At 44.9% G+C, this 15,799-nt stretch overlaps 1 protein-coding gene across 2 annotated transcripts in view; it reads left to right on the top strand.

Annotated features, from left to right (window-relative positions):
• Positions 1-263: 263 nt before the first annotated feature.
• rb1cc1 (RB1-inducible coiled-coil 1) overlaps positions 264-15,799 on the top strand; it is a 283,146-nt gene continuing 267,610 nt past the window's right edge. For both annotated transcript variants that reach the window (XM_038809347.1, XM_038809345.1), the window contains exon 1: positions 264-404. The gene's annotated coding sequence lies outside the window, so the exon portion shown is untranslated. The remainder of the gene's footprint in view (positions 405-15,799) is intronic.

Genomic DNA, 15,799 nt, shown 5'->3' with positions numbered 1-15,799 from the left:
AACAGAAACTTCAAAGGACATCTGTTTTAACAAACTGAGCCTCCTGGAAGTGGCACTTGTCTGGCATGCTGCTATTGTGTAAATGCCCAGGGTTTTCTATGTTGATAAACGCTGGACACTCGCTTAGTTTTCGCTTTGAGCGGGGATCCGATTGCTGAGAGTGAATGGCTCCGGGGCACGCGCGCCAGGTGGATGTGGGAGGAGCTCGAGCGACTGGATGAATGGACAGAAGACGGCGCGCGTCGGCGTCGGCGTTCCAGGACGTCGGCCGGCGCGCTGACGTCACAGACGGCGGTCGGGTGTTGACTGAAACAAAAACAGAGGCAGAGGGAGGCCGAGCGCAAGGCCGTATTCAGAGTGGGAACTGGCTGGAGAGCTGCCGGCCACTGCCCGTCAGGCCCGGGGTGAGTGATCGCCCGCCCGCCCGGTGAAGGAGCCGAATTCGGGCCTAAACTCGGCCCCACTCAGCTTAGAGAAACCCCGGAGTCGCCGGGGGACGGTAGATCCGCGGCGTCCCGGGGATTGCGGCTGGGAGGCGAGGCCTCAGGTTTGACAGCTCCGCGGCCTCGATCGATCTCGGGGCCTGGAGCCGGGGGATCAAACAAAACGGCCGCGGAAGGTACCCTGTGCGCGGGCGGATTATCGCCGCCAAGTCCGGAAACGTGAGGCCGGTGTGCGGCCGGTACACTCCCGGAACCAGGTCGGGCAGTGAAGCCCCGCTCTGGGCGTGAGGTTTCCACCTGAGATGACTCAGCCTCTGAGTCGATCCCTGCCGTTTAACAACAGTTGAAGAAAAGTTCGAGCCGCTTTGTCCCAAGCGGACGGAGTACGGTGAAGTTGCCTAGTCGCAGTTTGTAGAATTCGGAGTGTCTACTCAACAGAATTGTGTTTCACACCCAGTAAACACAGTCCCTGTTTCACTGGGAACACTGATATGTTTCGTAACTGTCAAACATTGCTTCAAACTAGTGCAGATTTTGGCTAGAAAGAACATGAAAGCAAAGTAACGTTTTACCACTTTTTTTCATTGTGTATTTTTTTTAAGCCTGACAGTTATTTGCCCTTCTGATATATTTAGCTTGTTCAAGGACGTGCATATTTATATTCTAAAAGCTATATAAACAAAATATTAGTGCCAGCATTAGGAGTTGGTATATCTTTGAAATGCAAATTAACTGATTTTTCGACCACTGGGTAACATTCAGTTGCATCAGCTGCTTGTATTTTGGTAACAGTTTTTGTTTGGTTAATTAGTAATGGTGAGATCATACATTATACAAGAATTTCTAAGAGATGGTATTTTCAGCTTTGAATGGTGCCTCAAATTGTAATGTTGAACTTGTGGAAACATTATGAACATGTGGACAAATAAAATGACAGACAGAAAAGTTGGCTTTTTATTGGCCCCACATACATCAGGGCTGAAGTATTTTGATTGGACAGCAGGTCTCTTCCTGTCCTCTTACAACCATGAAACCTCTGGCAGAGGCAAACCCAGGTAAAGTCCCAGTGGCAATCAGGGAAAAGTACACTGGTGACGTCCCCCTCAAACCTTTATGGGTGAACAAAGTCAGTCCAGATGATCCCATGGACCATGTATTATCTGTAAAGCTGCTTCTGGCTGACGTCACTGCCACTATTAATGAAGAGTACAGCTCCCCCCTACCCCCCCTAAAGGAATGTAGAATCAACAATTGCTACACCAGCTGGCAATGAACTCCAGAAGCTCGTGACTTTCTAAGGAGGGTGTCTAATATCTTAGTTATAATCTTGTGTAGTTTAAAATCATGCCCATAGGTCATTCGCAATCTGTTAAACTGAAATAATCTATAAACACTCATGCAATTCAATATCTTACAAGCCACTATTTGGTTACCTCTTCCATAAAATTGATTCTTAAGTTTGTATGGTTAAATTTTGCCCCTTTGCATTGAAACTTGTAATTAAGATGACATTATAAATTGTTAGGGTAGCGTTTAAGAGGCAAAATATAAATGTCATAGTCAATAAATTCTGCACATTGCAACTTGGAAGATTTGTTATCAGTCTCTACAATGCAAAACCACCAATAAGTAGTAATGCACTTGCAGTGATATAACATTTAAATATTATTTATATATCCATGAAAATGTTGAAATTGTTGACCAAACTGTCTAATATTTTCTCAGAGTAGTCCCTATTCATAGCTATCTTTGTGTTCATGTCAGCATAAAGTACCATTTACGCAAGTACACTGCGTTATAAATCTATTCGTTATATCTAAAATATTCAGTAAATTATGTATCCTGCTATCTTTGCCAAGTGCAAATTTTGTAGTGCCACCTGCAGCGCGACTAGTTGCTCTGCTCTTTTGGTATATTAACCCTTGTTTATTCTTGGCAGCAAATGGATAGCATTCTGAGTGCTTAATAGTGATCGGCCAGTTCTTATTGCTTAAATTATTTTGCTAAATGTTTAGCGACTGAGCGTTCCCATGATGTGGACATATTGGTTGTTTTTCCAATTATGGCGGCATTTGATTTTCAAGCTATTGAAAATGTTGAGAAACCGGGTTTAAAAAGATTGTCCTCAAATAAAGGTAAACTAATAGTTCAAGCCAGGTAACAAGAAAAGTAACAGTCATGCTGGCACAGGAGGCCATTTTCCCCATGCTGGCTGTCGGTAGAGCAACCCTGCTCTATCATGTGGCCCTGCAGGTTTATTTCCTTTAAGTGCCCATCTACTTGCCCTGTGGAATCATTTTCTTCACTGCCACCACCCTTGTATGCAGCAAGTTCCAGGTTCTTGCTACTTTCTGCCTCACAATAGTTCTTCCTTGCATACCCCCTGACTTTTCTCCAAAACCTTAAATCTGTGCCCGCAGTTCTTGTATCATCAGTTAATGGGAACATCTTTTCTTTGTCTACCTTATCCAAACCTGTCATCGTGAACAAATTGATCACATCCTTGACCTTCTTTGTTCACGAGTGATCCCAGCTTTTCCAACATCATCTTGCAGCTAAATTCCCTCATCCCTGGAGCTATTTTCGTAAACTACTTCTGTTCTATCTCAAGGATCCTTACATTCTTTCCATAATGTCATGGCAAAAAGTGGAGGCACTAAGCCATAACTGAAGGTTCAGTATAATTTTCCTGCTTTTGTACTCTATTTATGAAACCCAAGATCTTTGATAATTATTCACGTAATGTGCCCAGTCACCTTCAAAGATCGGTCTTTGCCCAATCTTTGGAATTATACCATTAAGTTTCTATATTGGCTTTTTCTCTCCCTTCTGCCAGAATATATCACATCATATTTCTCTACTAAATTATACCTGCTACTTGTCTGCCTGTTTTGCTGGTCAGCTATGTTCGAAGAAAAACACCGGTGCTAATGATTACTTTTGGGGAACACCACTATGTACCATCCTCCAGTCTGGGAAATAAAATTCACAACTCGCTGTTTCTTGTACTTAATCGAGTTTTGTTCAGGCTGGCACTGGCCCTCCTATTCCATGAGCCTCAATTTTGCTAACCAGCTTTTATGTGGCACTTTGTTAAGGTTTTGTTAACATCTATATAGACAGCATTCCCTTCATCAACCTTTTCTGTTACTTCATCAAAAAATTTCATTTAGATTAGTCAAACTCAATCTGCCTTTTACAAATCCCTCCTGGATCTCCCTAATTAATCCAAATTTCAAGTGTCTTTTGATTTTGTTTCCCCCAATTGTATTATTTCTAAAACATTACCCACCATCGATGTTAAACTCACTTCCCTCTAGCAACTCTGAAATTCCTTACACCCTTTCTTGAGCAAGGATGCCACATTTTTCACTTTGCAATCCTCTATCTGAGTTCTTTAAAAAAAATAGCAAGTTGACTTCCAGTGACGGCCATGAGCTGAGTGGTCACACAAAAGGCGGCTCTCTCCCTAGGAATTTCTGTTTAGACCTTCCAACTCCACCAAACAGGCACCAGAAAGCTTAACCGCCCCCCCCCCATTCACCGCTTAATCAACCAGGATGCCGACGAGCCAGCAATCATGCTAGGAAAACAGTAAGAGCAGGGAGAGGAAAACCTCGACCCCTGAACAGGGAGAGCCACTTGGCGGCCGAGAACCGAGCATGGCTGGCCCAATGGGATTGCCAACGGCGACCCAGGCGATGATGGAGTTCATAACAGAACTCCAGAAGCACAGAGAGGGATGAAAGAGGACCTCAGGGTTGTGGTATGGTAAACAATAGAGGCCGCAAATTGGCAGAGCGGAGACTGGGGGCCCAAAAGACAGCGGTGAGGGAACCTAGAAAAGGAAGCCATGGACCAGCGAGAGGGGACTGCCTCGCTTGAAGCCGAGGTGGCAAGGTTGGTCACGACCTAGAAGGCACTGAAGGGAAAGGTTGATGACCAAGAAAACGGTCCTGTCGGCAGAACCTGTGGATTGTCGAGCTACCGAATGGCACGGATGGGAGGAACCTGACAATAGATCGTAACTTCGATGCTCGGAAGGTTGGTCGGGGAGGAGGGCTTTGCCAGGCCCCCCAAGGTGGACCGGGCTCACAGGTTGCTCTGACCGAGTCCCAAGTCGGGCCACCACGGGTAATGATAGCGAGGCTCCATTGATTCCAGGATATAGAGCCGATCCTGAGGTGGGTAAAGAACATGTGGTCGTGCAAGTGGGAAGGACACAGCATTCGCTTATCCAAGGATATTGGAGCAGACCTGGCCAAGCATCGTGCAAAATCTGATGGACCTAAAACTACGCTGTTCCAGAGTAAAGTGTGATTTTATGTGCTGTACCTGGCCAGACCATGGGTCATACACCGGGGCAAAGAACACTATTTTGAGTCGTCTGAGGAGCCAAATGATTTGTCCGAAAGAACGAGCTCATTAACAGGCGAGGGACAATGAACTCCAGGTGGACTTTTAACGATTCATCCAGGGCGGTAAAGTGATAACTGTTCCTGGGGACGTGGGGGAAGAGGAGAATTGGACTGGGAAGTTATAATAGAATCCGGTTCTAGGGTGAGCGGCTATACTAATGAGCAAGCTGGTGCATGTCAGTAAGGGGGGGAGCGTGATGCACCTCCCGTGAGGGGAAGCCTGGCAGGAGGATATGTGAAAGAGCAACAAACCAGAGGGAATGGGGCGAGTAGCAAGGGAACGAATTTGGAGGGGGATTTCTGGTTGGTACATGTCGCATATGGCGATGGCTGGAAAGAGGAAGATAACGGTGGCCATCTTGGATAGCCCATGAACAAAGGGAAACCCAACGGACACTATTGCTTGGTTTGAGGTTGGCAGCACCACCCAGTGCCTCGGACTGGCTTTCTGACCTAGCAGAGTTCTTAAAGTTAGAAAAAATAAAATTTGCAATTAGGATTCACAGAGGAAGGATTGTGCCATACGTGGAAACAATTCACCAGCCTCTTCGAAGATACGTTCATGACTAGTAACTACTGGGGGTGTGGGTGCAAGGTGGGGGTGGGGTGGGGAGAACAACCAGAGAAAGGGAGGGAGAGGGAAAGAAGGAAGGAACACTCACACCGCAGAGAGGAAAAGGGGAAATCAGCCCTTTGCACTGCGGGCGCAGGTGCCCGCACATGGAAGTGCGGTATAAAATGTAAACTGTTTGTCGTCTCAAGGAGTGCATAGAAGGAAAAGGGGCTCAGAAAATGAAGCCATCTATATTTTTGGGGCTGGTTTAACACACAGGGCTGGTTTAGCATACTGGGCTAAATCGCTGGCTTTTAAGGCAGGCCAGCAGCATGGTTCAATTCCCGTACCAGCCTCCCTGAACAGGCGCCGGAATGTGGCTACTAGGGGCTTTTCACAGTAACTTCATTGAAGCCTACTTGTGACAATAAGCGATTTTTATTTCATTTTTCATTTCATTTTGTTTTAGCTCGTTTGTTTATTCCATATTTTTTTATTATTGAGCTTTGTTACTTTGTTTTTCCTTTGTTCTCCATGTATGCTTGATAACACTACTGTAAATTTTGACCACTTGTACAGCAAAGAGATATAAATTATTTGTAACCACGGTTAGGAGAGACCCAATTATAAGATGGAATGATATGAAGCAAGACTCGCCTGTAGTAAATAAACTCCAATAAAAACAATTAATAGAAATAACAAGCTAAGGTTGATAAGTCACTGAATTTTGGTGCAGTGCAATTCAGTCTCTTAAAAGGTTAGAGAAGGAGTAGTAATGTAATGTTAATGCTCCTGGACTGGTAATTTAGGGCTTGCATTAATGCAGTCAAATCCCTCCATAACTGCTGAATTTAATTGCAGCTAAGGAACAAATTTGGAAGAAAGAAACTAGCACAAACAACGATGGTGCAAACCTTCCATCTCGTGAGATGGTGGTTTGTGCTCTGGTAGTCAGCTGTGTTGAGCATCGCCTCTCTGGTATGGCAATCTCTGTCAAATTTGCCCTTTTGGATTTGAATTTGATTTGTTGTCATGTGTACCGATCTACAGTGAAAAGTATTTTTCTGCGTACAGTCCAGACAGATCGTTCCATACATGAGAAAACATAGGGCATCTGATAAATACACGATGCAAATTCATAGACACAGGCAGAGGGTGAAGGAAACTGAGTGTAGTTCTACTCAGTAGGGAACATGTGTGAAGAGGTCAGTTCAGTCCATAAAAGGATAATTGAAGAGTCTGGTAACAGTGGGGAAGAAGCGGTTTTTGAACCTGTTAGTATGTGGTCTCAGGCTTTTGTATCTTCTGCCTGATGGAAGAATTGGAAGAGAGAATGATCTGGTGGGAGGGGTCTTTGATTGTGCTGCTGCTTTCCCAAGGCATATCTGTGATGCAGCCAGATAGGATGTTTTCTACGGTGCATCTGTAAAAATTGGTAAAAGTCAATGTGGACATACCGAATTTCATGAGGAAGTATAGATGCTGTTGTGCTTTCTTGGTCATAGCGTCGCGTGGGAGGACCAGGACAGATTGTTAGTGATATGCACACCTAGGAATTTGAAGCTATGGGTGTGTATGATACTTTGCTTCCTGAAGTCAATGACCAGCTCTTTAGTTTTGCTGATGTTGAGGGAGAGATTGTTCGTTGTTACACCACTCTACCAAGTTCTCTATCTCCCTCCTGTACTCTCACTCATCATTGTTTGAGATCCGACTGACTACGGTCATATCATCAGCAAACTTGTGATGATATGGAGTTGGGGCTAAATTTTGCCACACAGTTGTGTGTGTGTATAGGGACTATAGTAGGGGGCTAAATACGCAGCCTTGAGGGGTGCTGATATGTGGAGGAAGTATTGTTATTTATCCTTTGTGATTGTTATCTGTGGGTCAGGAAGTTGAAGATCCAGTTGTAGAGGGAGGAGCCAAGCCCGTGGTTTTGGAGTTTTGATATGAGCTTGGTTGGGATTATAGTGTTGAAGGTGGAGCTGTAGACAGTGAATAGGAGTCTTAACACAGGAGTCTTTGTTGTCGAGATGCCCAAGGGATGAGTGTAGGGTCAGGGAGATGGCATCTGTTGAGGACCGGTTGTGGCGGTATGCGAATTGCAATGGATCAAGGCATTCTGGGAATATGGAGTTGATGTGTTTCATGACCAGTGTTTCGAAGCACTTCATAATAATTGATGTCAAAGCTACTGGGCAGTAGTTTTTGAGGCACATTGCCTGATTCTTCTTTGGCACTGGTATGATGGTGGTCTTCTTGAAGCAGTTGGGAAACTCAGAACTGATTAGGGAGAGGTTGAAGATGTCTGCGAACAGGCCCACCAGTTGATCCATGAAGGATCTGAGTGCACGACCAGGGATTCCGTCAGGACCTGTTTCTTTTCGATCTAACTTCGGAAGCTGTGATGGTAGGTATGGGTGTGCCTGAAGCTGCTGGGACAGTTAACAATGATTTGATGGTTTCTTGCTTGAACTGAGCAGAGAATTCATTGAGTTGATTGGGGAGGTGTGTACTGCTCCCAGAGATTCTACTCCGCTTTGCTTTGTAGCCTGTTATGTTGTTTAAGCCTTGCCACAACTGACGAGAGTCTGTGTCATTAGTCTGTGACTCTAGCGTAGTCTGGAATTGTCTCTTGGCATCCCTGATGGCTTTGCGGAGGTCGTTCGTGGATTTCTTATAGGTCAGGGTTGCCTGACCCAGGAAAACAGTGGGCTGAGAAGGTGCACAATTTGTTGAACTCTTTTCTCGAGCACTCTTCAGCCAGCTGAGCTTTTTCACTTCTGTCTCTGCAGTGGTGATCTTGAAACTACCAGATGGTGTAGTGGTGATCTTGCAGCTGCCAGATGGCAGAGTAGTCTACCAGATGGTTCAGTAGCCTAGTGTAGTGGTGACCTTGCAACTGCCAGCTGGCAGAGTAGTCTACCAGATGATTGAGTACCCTGCCAGGTTTGCCAATGTCCTTTAGTGATGGAAGTCCATGTTGCCTGGCTGCCTGCATGTCCTATTTTTGACAACAGAACCAGAGCAGAATTGTTGACTCTTACTGCACTTTCGAAGTGACCTAAAAGCTACTCAACTGTATCAAAACTGATGTGAAAAAGGTGAAGAAAGACAAAATGGATTGGTCCACCTGATATTTGTCGATGCACTGAACAACAAATGTATAGCCTGCAGAGCCTTCGTTGCTAACATCTGGGGATTGCAGCCAAAATTGGGAAACTAAATGTAACGCCACACTCAATCATTCCCCCATCATCTTCATCCATCATATTGAAATATCCAAAATATGGATATGAAATATCATATCCATCCATCCATTGAAAGGGAGTTACCCAGGGAGTTCTCAGCATTGTCTCTGGATCCCATAAAGTTTTGTGGCATCAGGCCAAACCTGGGCAAGAAAAATAATTACCAGCTATCACACTCCCTCAGGTGATGATGAATCCGAACTCTTCCATGTTGAACATACTTAGAAGAAACGTTGTAGGTAGCAAGGACACCAAATGCATTTGTGGTGGATATGTCAAGTTTCTATTGTTTGGTAGCACCACTATTGACTGAGCTGGTCAAGTCCTGAAGGCCATAGCTGCCAGACTAGGTTTGAGGCAAGTGGTCAGGGAACCAACATGAGAGTAAAAATCGACTTGACTTTCTCCTCATCAATCCATACCTGATGCAGACACATCTATTCAAAATAGTAGTGCTAGGAGCGACTGCCACACTGAAGCCTCAGTCCTGTCTTCAGATTGAGGGCAGACACCCTCTATCATGGTTATGGCTCTACTAGCCCTTGATAAACTCAGAATGAAAATAATAGATCAAAATGGATCTGTGAGATGCCGTGGGTCATGGAAAGCAGCAGAATTGTATTCCACCATAACCTGTGACTTCATGGCTGGCATACGACTCTGCCAATCCCATTAAGCCAGCGATCAATCCTATTTCAATGAGCTGCACATACTATGAGAAGTTAATTTTGTGAACACAGGGCAACCTGTATGCCAAACGGTGGAAGCAGCATGTCACAGGACAGTTAAGTGATCCCACAATGCTTGCATCAGATCAAAGTTTGGCTGTCCTGCCAAATCCAGTCGCGAATGATGGTGAATAATTAAACTGCTAAGGGAAGGATGTGCTCCATGAAAATTTCTGTCTGCAATAGTGGCAGAGACCAGAAAGCAAAATCTAAGGCTGAAGCATTTTCAACCGTCTTTGGCCAGGAGACGCCAGTCTCATCCAGGAAGATTCGACATAATATCAAAGAATAGCTGAGTGTATTGGACACAGCAAAGGCTATGGACCCTGACGGCATTGTAACACTGAGAGTTGTGCTCCAGAACTAACTGGCCAAACATTTATCATCTAATCAACCAAGTAGAAAATTGCCTCGGCTATGTCCTGTCCAAAAAAAAAAGTGGGACAAATCCAACTACTATCATATCAGTCTACCCTCTGATGTAAGATGCAGTTGACAATTCTATCTACTGGCACCCACTCACAAATAACCTGCTAAGTGATCCTTTGTTTGGATTCTACCAAGACCATTCTGCTCTAGACCTCACATAGACTTGGTCCAAGCATGGACAAAAGAGCTACATTCCAGGTGAGATAAGAGTGCTTGCCTTTTCAACAGGCTAATGACTGTGACATCGAGGAACCCTGGTGAAATTGAAATCTGTGGAAATTGGGGGAAAAACGTGCCAGTAACTGGACGCGATGTACTTCGCACAAAGGAGAATGGTTTTGGTTGTCGGAGGCTAATCATTCCAGCCTAAGACATTGTTGCAGGAGTTCTCCTGCATTGAGTCCTAGGCCCAACCATCTTCAGCTGCTTGGTGAATTACCTTCCCTCCATCGTAAGGTGAGAATTAGGATTTCTGGTGATTGTACAGTGTTCAGTTTCATTTGCAATTCAGAGAATGAAATGGTCTGAACCTACACGCTGTCAAGACCAGGGCAGCATTTACTTGGGGTAATAAGTGACCAGCAACATTTGTGACAGGCAATGACCTTCTCCAGCGAATCTTTCTTGATATTCCATGGCATTACCATCCTTACATTCCCACCACCAGCATCCTGATTGTCATCTGTGACCGGAAACCTGACTAAACAAGTCACTTAATTGTGTTCCAAGAGCATGTCAGAGGCTGGGTGTTCTGTGGTGAATAACTCACCTCTTGACTCCCTAGTGCCTGTCCGCCATCAACAAGATGCACATGTGAAGTGTGATGATATACTAACAATACTTACCTGGAGAAGTGCAGCTCCAACAGCATGAAGCAATTCAACACCATTCGGGGAGAAAAAAAGGCTTGATTAGCATCTCACCCAGTTCCTGAAACATGTAGTCCCTCCACCACCACCCATTGTGGCTACAGAGTGCAGCATCTGCAAGATGTGTTGCAGGAATTTGACAAAGCTCTTTCAAAAGGAACCTCCACACCAGTGACCTACACCACCTGGATGGACAAGGACAGCAGGCATATGAAACACCATCACTTGCAATTTCTCCTCCCAAATTGTGCACTACCCTTCGTAAATATATTGCCTCATCACTGCCGAATCAAAATCCTGGAAATCCATCCATAACAGCAGTGTACCTGCAGCTGTTCAAGAAGGCAACTCACTAGCTACTTGAGGGAAATTAGGGGCTAGCAATAAATGCTGACTTTTCCAGTGACGCCCGCGTCCCGTTAACGCATTTCAAAAAAAGACTTCACCACAGTACTTATGCTTTCCTTGGAAATGCAGATTATACTCTGGATCTGGAAGGTTGTCAGCCTAATGACTTTGCTTAAAGGAGAAAATGGCAAAACTTGGAGATAACTTAATTTGTCAGTGTTAGGAAATGCCGCAGCCTCTGTAATTTGAGATTAATTTTTTGCTATTTAGGAATGCACTAGCTAATAAAGGACTAGTTGTAGAGACTTTTTTTAAGGAAGGTTGTTTGACAAATTTGAGCTTTATTTGAAGAAATTAATAGAATACGTTTTCCCCTTCATAACTCAGCTGATTGCCTCCATATGTGGCACCGGCTGGTCACTTTGGCCCCTTCCCTTGACTTTGTTACAAAATTCCAGAAAATGCGCGTTCAATTCTTCTGCACTGGGTTGCTGTTGAGGTTCCGAATCTCTCGCAGTTAGGGAGGGCAGTCAGGAGCTGATGTGCCTTCGCACGCAGGTGACGACCTTCCCCCTTCGCACTCAGCAGCGGTTCCTCTACGTTGAGCCTCCTCCACGATGGTGTACCCTGGTGACATACTACTTCTGCCAGGTGCATGGCCTGAACCAAGATGTGCAGCTCTTGTTACATGGATCTGAGGGGTCTTCATTACCCATCAGGAGTAGTGGCTGTCATCAGGTAGCTGCTACTCTGGAATCTGCACCTCCACCAGTACCTTTTGACTGGCTGGCGGAGGGAAAGTCTGTGGCTGCTGTGGTGACTAGGCTTGAGAGCATGCTGAGCGGCGGAGAAGTGGGCTGGATGTCACCCTGCGAATTGGCACATCCAGCGGTGGGCATCCAACTTGCAGCCGATGCCATTCGTGGTTCTCAATGGTCTTGCTCGGACCTGACAGTACTCATGGTCTCATTGCGCATGTGTGCAGTCGACACCTATCTGAGTGGAGCCATGTTCAGGTGAAATTCCACATTGGCCCCAAGCTCTGAAACCTTCCTCTGGAACCGGTACCCTACAACCTTGGCCGCCTCGGGGAAATGCCCTCTGTGTTTTTCCGCACTGCATGGTGGGGTTTCCTGTATGGGCTGCTCATATCTTTTGTCTCCTTGCCCGTTGCCTGGACACACTTTGTTGGCGTCCAGTGGTGGAGGTCCCCAATGGGCAACCCTCTACGGACAACGCTCAACCTTGGGGATCTGGGATGGGAGGTGTTGCACGTAGCAGTGGCATGCAACCATTATTTGCACCGGTTCATGGACTCCCAAGCTACCTGCCGTTTTTGCGGTCATGTGGAGTCCATGGATCATGTCTACGTTTTTGGATATGCCCTGTTTTAGTTTCTTAACAAACCTTTTGTTAAAGTTTTTTGTTTGCACTTCAGTCCCATGCTCCTGATCTGTGGACACCTGGTGTGGAGTGAGGTAGGGAAGGAGACCTCAAGAGTCTGCTCCTGGGCCTGGTGAAACTTGCCATTAACGGGTCCAGGCAGCAGGTGATCGAGAGGTATGTGGAGGTGGGGGGGGGGTCATCCAACCTGACTGTCCCTCTTCCGCAGCTTCATTCATGGATGGGTGTCCCTGGAGAGGGAGCATGCAGTGCCCGCTGGCACTATTATGGCCATCCATATCCCTTTTAATCACCTTTTAATTTGATGTTTTTAAAGTTTCAGTTGATCTTTGTTTATGTTTGAGCAGTGCCCCTTTAAGGAATGGCCCCTTTTGATTTGTCCTTAATTTGTTTACTTTAGTTTAATTTGTTGAACATCAATAGAGTTCAAACTGTGTGGAGTAAGGATGGAACTCTTTAGAGTGTCAGAGACAACATTTGTCTTCGGTGAGAACATTTCCAAGAACCCTTAAACCTTGATGCAACCATAGAAGAGGACGGGTTTGAGGAATTCCCCAACTCCCCATCAAAGATGACTCTCATCAAGCATGGATAAAGTCAAAGTCACCATTAAACAAGTGAAGAATGGAAAAGCCACAGGAGTGGACGTGAGGCTCCAAGACTCCTTTATTAAATGTTTTCAAGATAAAGATAGTTTTTTTGAAGAATAAAGGGGTGTTCGGGCGGGAAAGAATAGCTGAGTCCACAAAAGATAAGCCATGATCTCATTGAATGACGGAGCAGGCTCGAAGGGCCAGATGGCCTACTCCTGTTCCTAGTTCTTTTGTTCTTATTCCAACACACACGTTCAAACCTGGAGGAAAATACATCACCCGTCATCTTGAACGATTGTGGCTGAATCTTTGGGACAGAGAAGAAATACCTGTTGACTTTGGGGGGTGCCATCATTTCCACCATCTTCAAGAACTGTGGGAACTACTGAGGAATTTCTCTACTTTCCAGCACCGGAGGGATCATCAGCCATGCAAGAATCTAAGCATGACCTGTAACACAAGTATCATACTTGTTAGCGAGTGATCATCGAAGAAGAGGAGAATAAGTAAATGCAGTATTATGCATCTGGATTTTCAGCCCCACTCCTGTATGTCCCTCTTTCCCTGCTGTCTCTTGCTGGACCTCTCTCCCCGTCTCTCGCAATGCTTCCAACCCGCCGTCTGAATCACTTACATTTTAATTGTCCCTTTAAAACCTTCTTTAAAAAGGAGACATATCTTTCTTCTCTGCTCCTCAGGGGCTGGTTTAGCATGGTGGGCTAAATAGCTGGCTTTTAAAGCAGACCAAGCCAGGCCAGCAGCATGGGTTCAATTCCCGTACCAGCCTTCCCGAACAGGCGACTAGCGGCTTTTCACAGTAACTTCATTGAAGCCTACTTGTGACAAAAAGCGATTTTCATTTTTCACTTCAGTTACTCCACACCAATGCAGCTGGGGGCTTCACTGCTCCTGTCTCACCCAACCTGAGTGATGAAGGTTGAGCAAGACAGGGACTTTAGAATCCCAGTGTGGCTAGGACAGTCGAGAGTGGCAATCTGCTGGAGGTTGCCACTGAAGTTACAGGCCATTGAGTTTATTTGGCTTATCTGTGGGGCCAAAATCTCAGAATTATTTTTTGAACGAAAGGGCTTTTAAAAGTAACAATGTAGGTTGTAAAAAAAAAAACTTGCAACAATATGTTTGTGGAATAGGAAGACAGCGGCAGGCGTAAAGAGTAATGCAGAACAGAAAGAGCTGGAAATTCATGTACTATCCAAAAGTTGTGAGTGCATGGTGGTCAAGGCATAAAGGCCTGTTGAATTTTTTAAATAGGGATCACCATGCAAGAGTAAAGAAACAGTGAAAAGATTTTACATGGCAATAAAAGATTTGGCCAGAGTTGGGTGTATGCAATTATGGTCGTCCCATTATGGAAAATACATTTATACTATAGAGTGCATGAAGTGCATTATGTTGGTGAATACTCAAACGGATAGAAAATTCTAGTTATAAGGAAAAATTCAAAAACAAAAAATGCTCCTCTCATGCATGATGTCTTGTGCATCACAATATATACACTTTCTACCCAGCATTGCATATGGATCTACATCACTGGAGCAGAGAAAATAACGAGGCGATATAATAGGTTTTGAAAATTCCGAAGAAAGATTTTTTTCCCTGTGATTAAGGAGTTGATGACATGCTCATCAATCAGAAGTTCAAATATATTTCTTGGTAGAAAGAGTTGTTGCACTGTGGAATGCTTTGCCGCAACAAGTTTTGTAAAATCCCTGCAGTGCAGAAGGAGCCATTCGGCCCAACAAGTCTGCACCCTACCTAGGCCCATTCCCCCGTCCTATTCCGGCAACCCCACCCTTGTTGGAAATGTTGGACAGTTCTGCATAAGTTACCTGGACAGTTACCCAAGGAACGTTAGACAGAATAAATCCTGGTCTGACACCTGGGTAACTCAATACTCCCTGACCTGATTGTCACCTTACTTCACCCACCTATTCAAAGACTGGACCCTAACCATATGACAGCTAGTACCATAAATTGGAGTGTGCTGTCTTTCCTTTCTGCTGTTACTCAGCTTTGGCAGGAAGAGAAAAATCCCAGATGAAATCAGTGGAAGCATCAAATTGAGAGAATCTTTGTGTGCAGCTTCAATCTACTCATTGCTATTTGGACAATTCAGACCTTCAGTTTGAATAATATTTCTGTGATATACCTTGTGGTGTTTTGCTGTGTTAAAGGTGCCATATGAATACAGGTTGTTAAGAAATGTGGAGAGCCTATATTATTTGAAAACTGGAGGACTGGTAATGTAGTAAAATTGGCTGGGATCAGCAACATTTCAATCTTTAGAAGCATTTCTGTAAGTTATAGTTTTATTGATTTGAATAGACTGGTTCATGAAGATTTTTAAACTTGTGGTTACGCCTTGTGATGTGTTGAGGTTTGGTGTTCAATAGCAAGTTACATTATCGGCCGCAGTTAGACGGGCTCTAAACTTGCATTTACATGTTCTGTTCCCTTAACTGTGTAAATGAGTGAGCATATATCAGCCTTGGATCAGTGGCAGCATTCTAGTGCTGAATCTGCAGGTTGTGGTTTCAAGCACCGCTCCATTGACTTCAGCATATAATGTAGGCTGTACTGAGCACGTGCTGCACTGACGAGAGGTGCTGTCTTCTGGATGAAATGTCAAACTAAATCTGCGCTCGAGTGGATCTAAAAGATCCCACAACATTTTGGAGGAAGAGCTGTGGGATTTTCTTTGGTGTCCTGGCCAATATATCTCCCTTAACTAACATCAGT

This window comes from Scyliorhinus canicula, chromosome 10 (genome assembly GCF_902713615.1).
Source record: "Scyliorhinus canicula chromosome 10, sScyCan1.1, whole genome shotgun sequence".
Lineage (NCBI taxonomy): Eukaryota > Metazoa > Chordata > Chondrichthyes > Carcharhiniformes > Scyliorhinidae > Scyliorhinus > Scyliorhinus canicula.
Note: the sequence above shows the minus strand (reverse complement) of the source record. Positions and strands in the feature narration are given on the sequence as shown.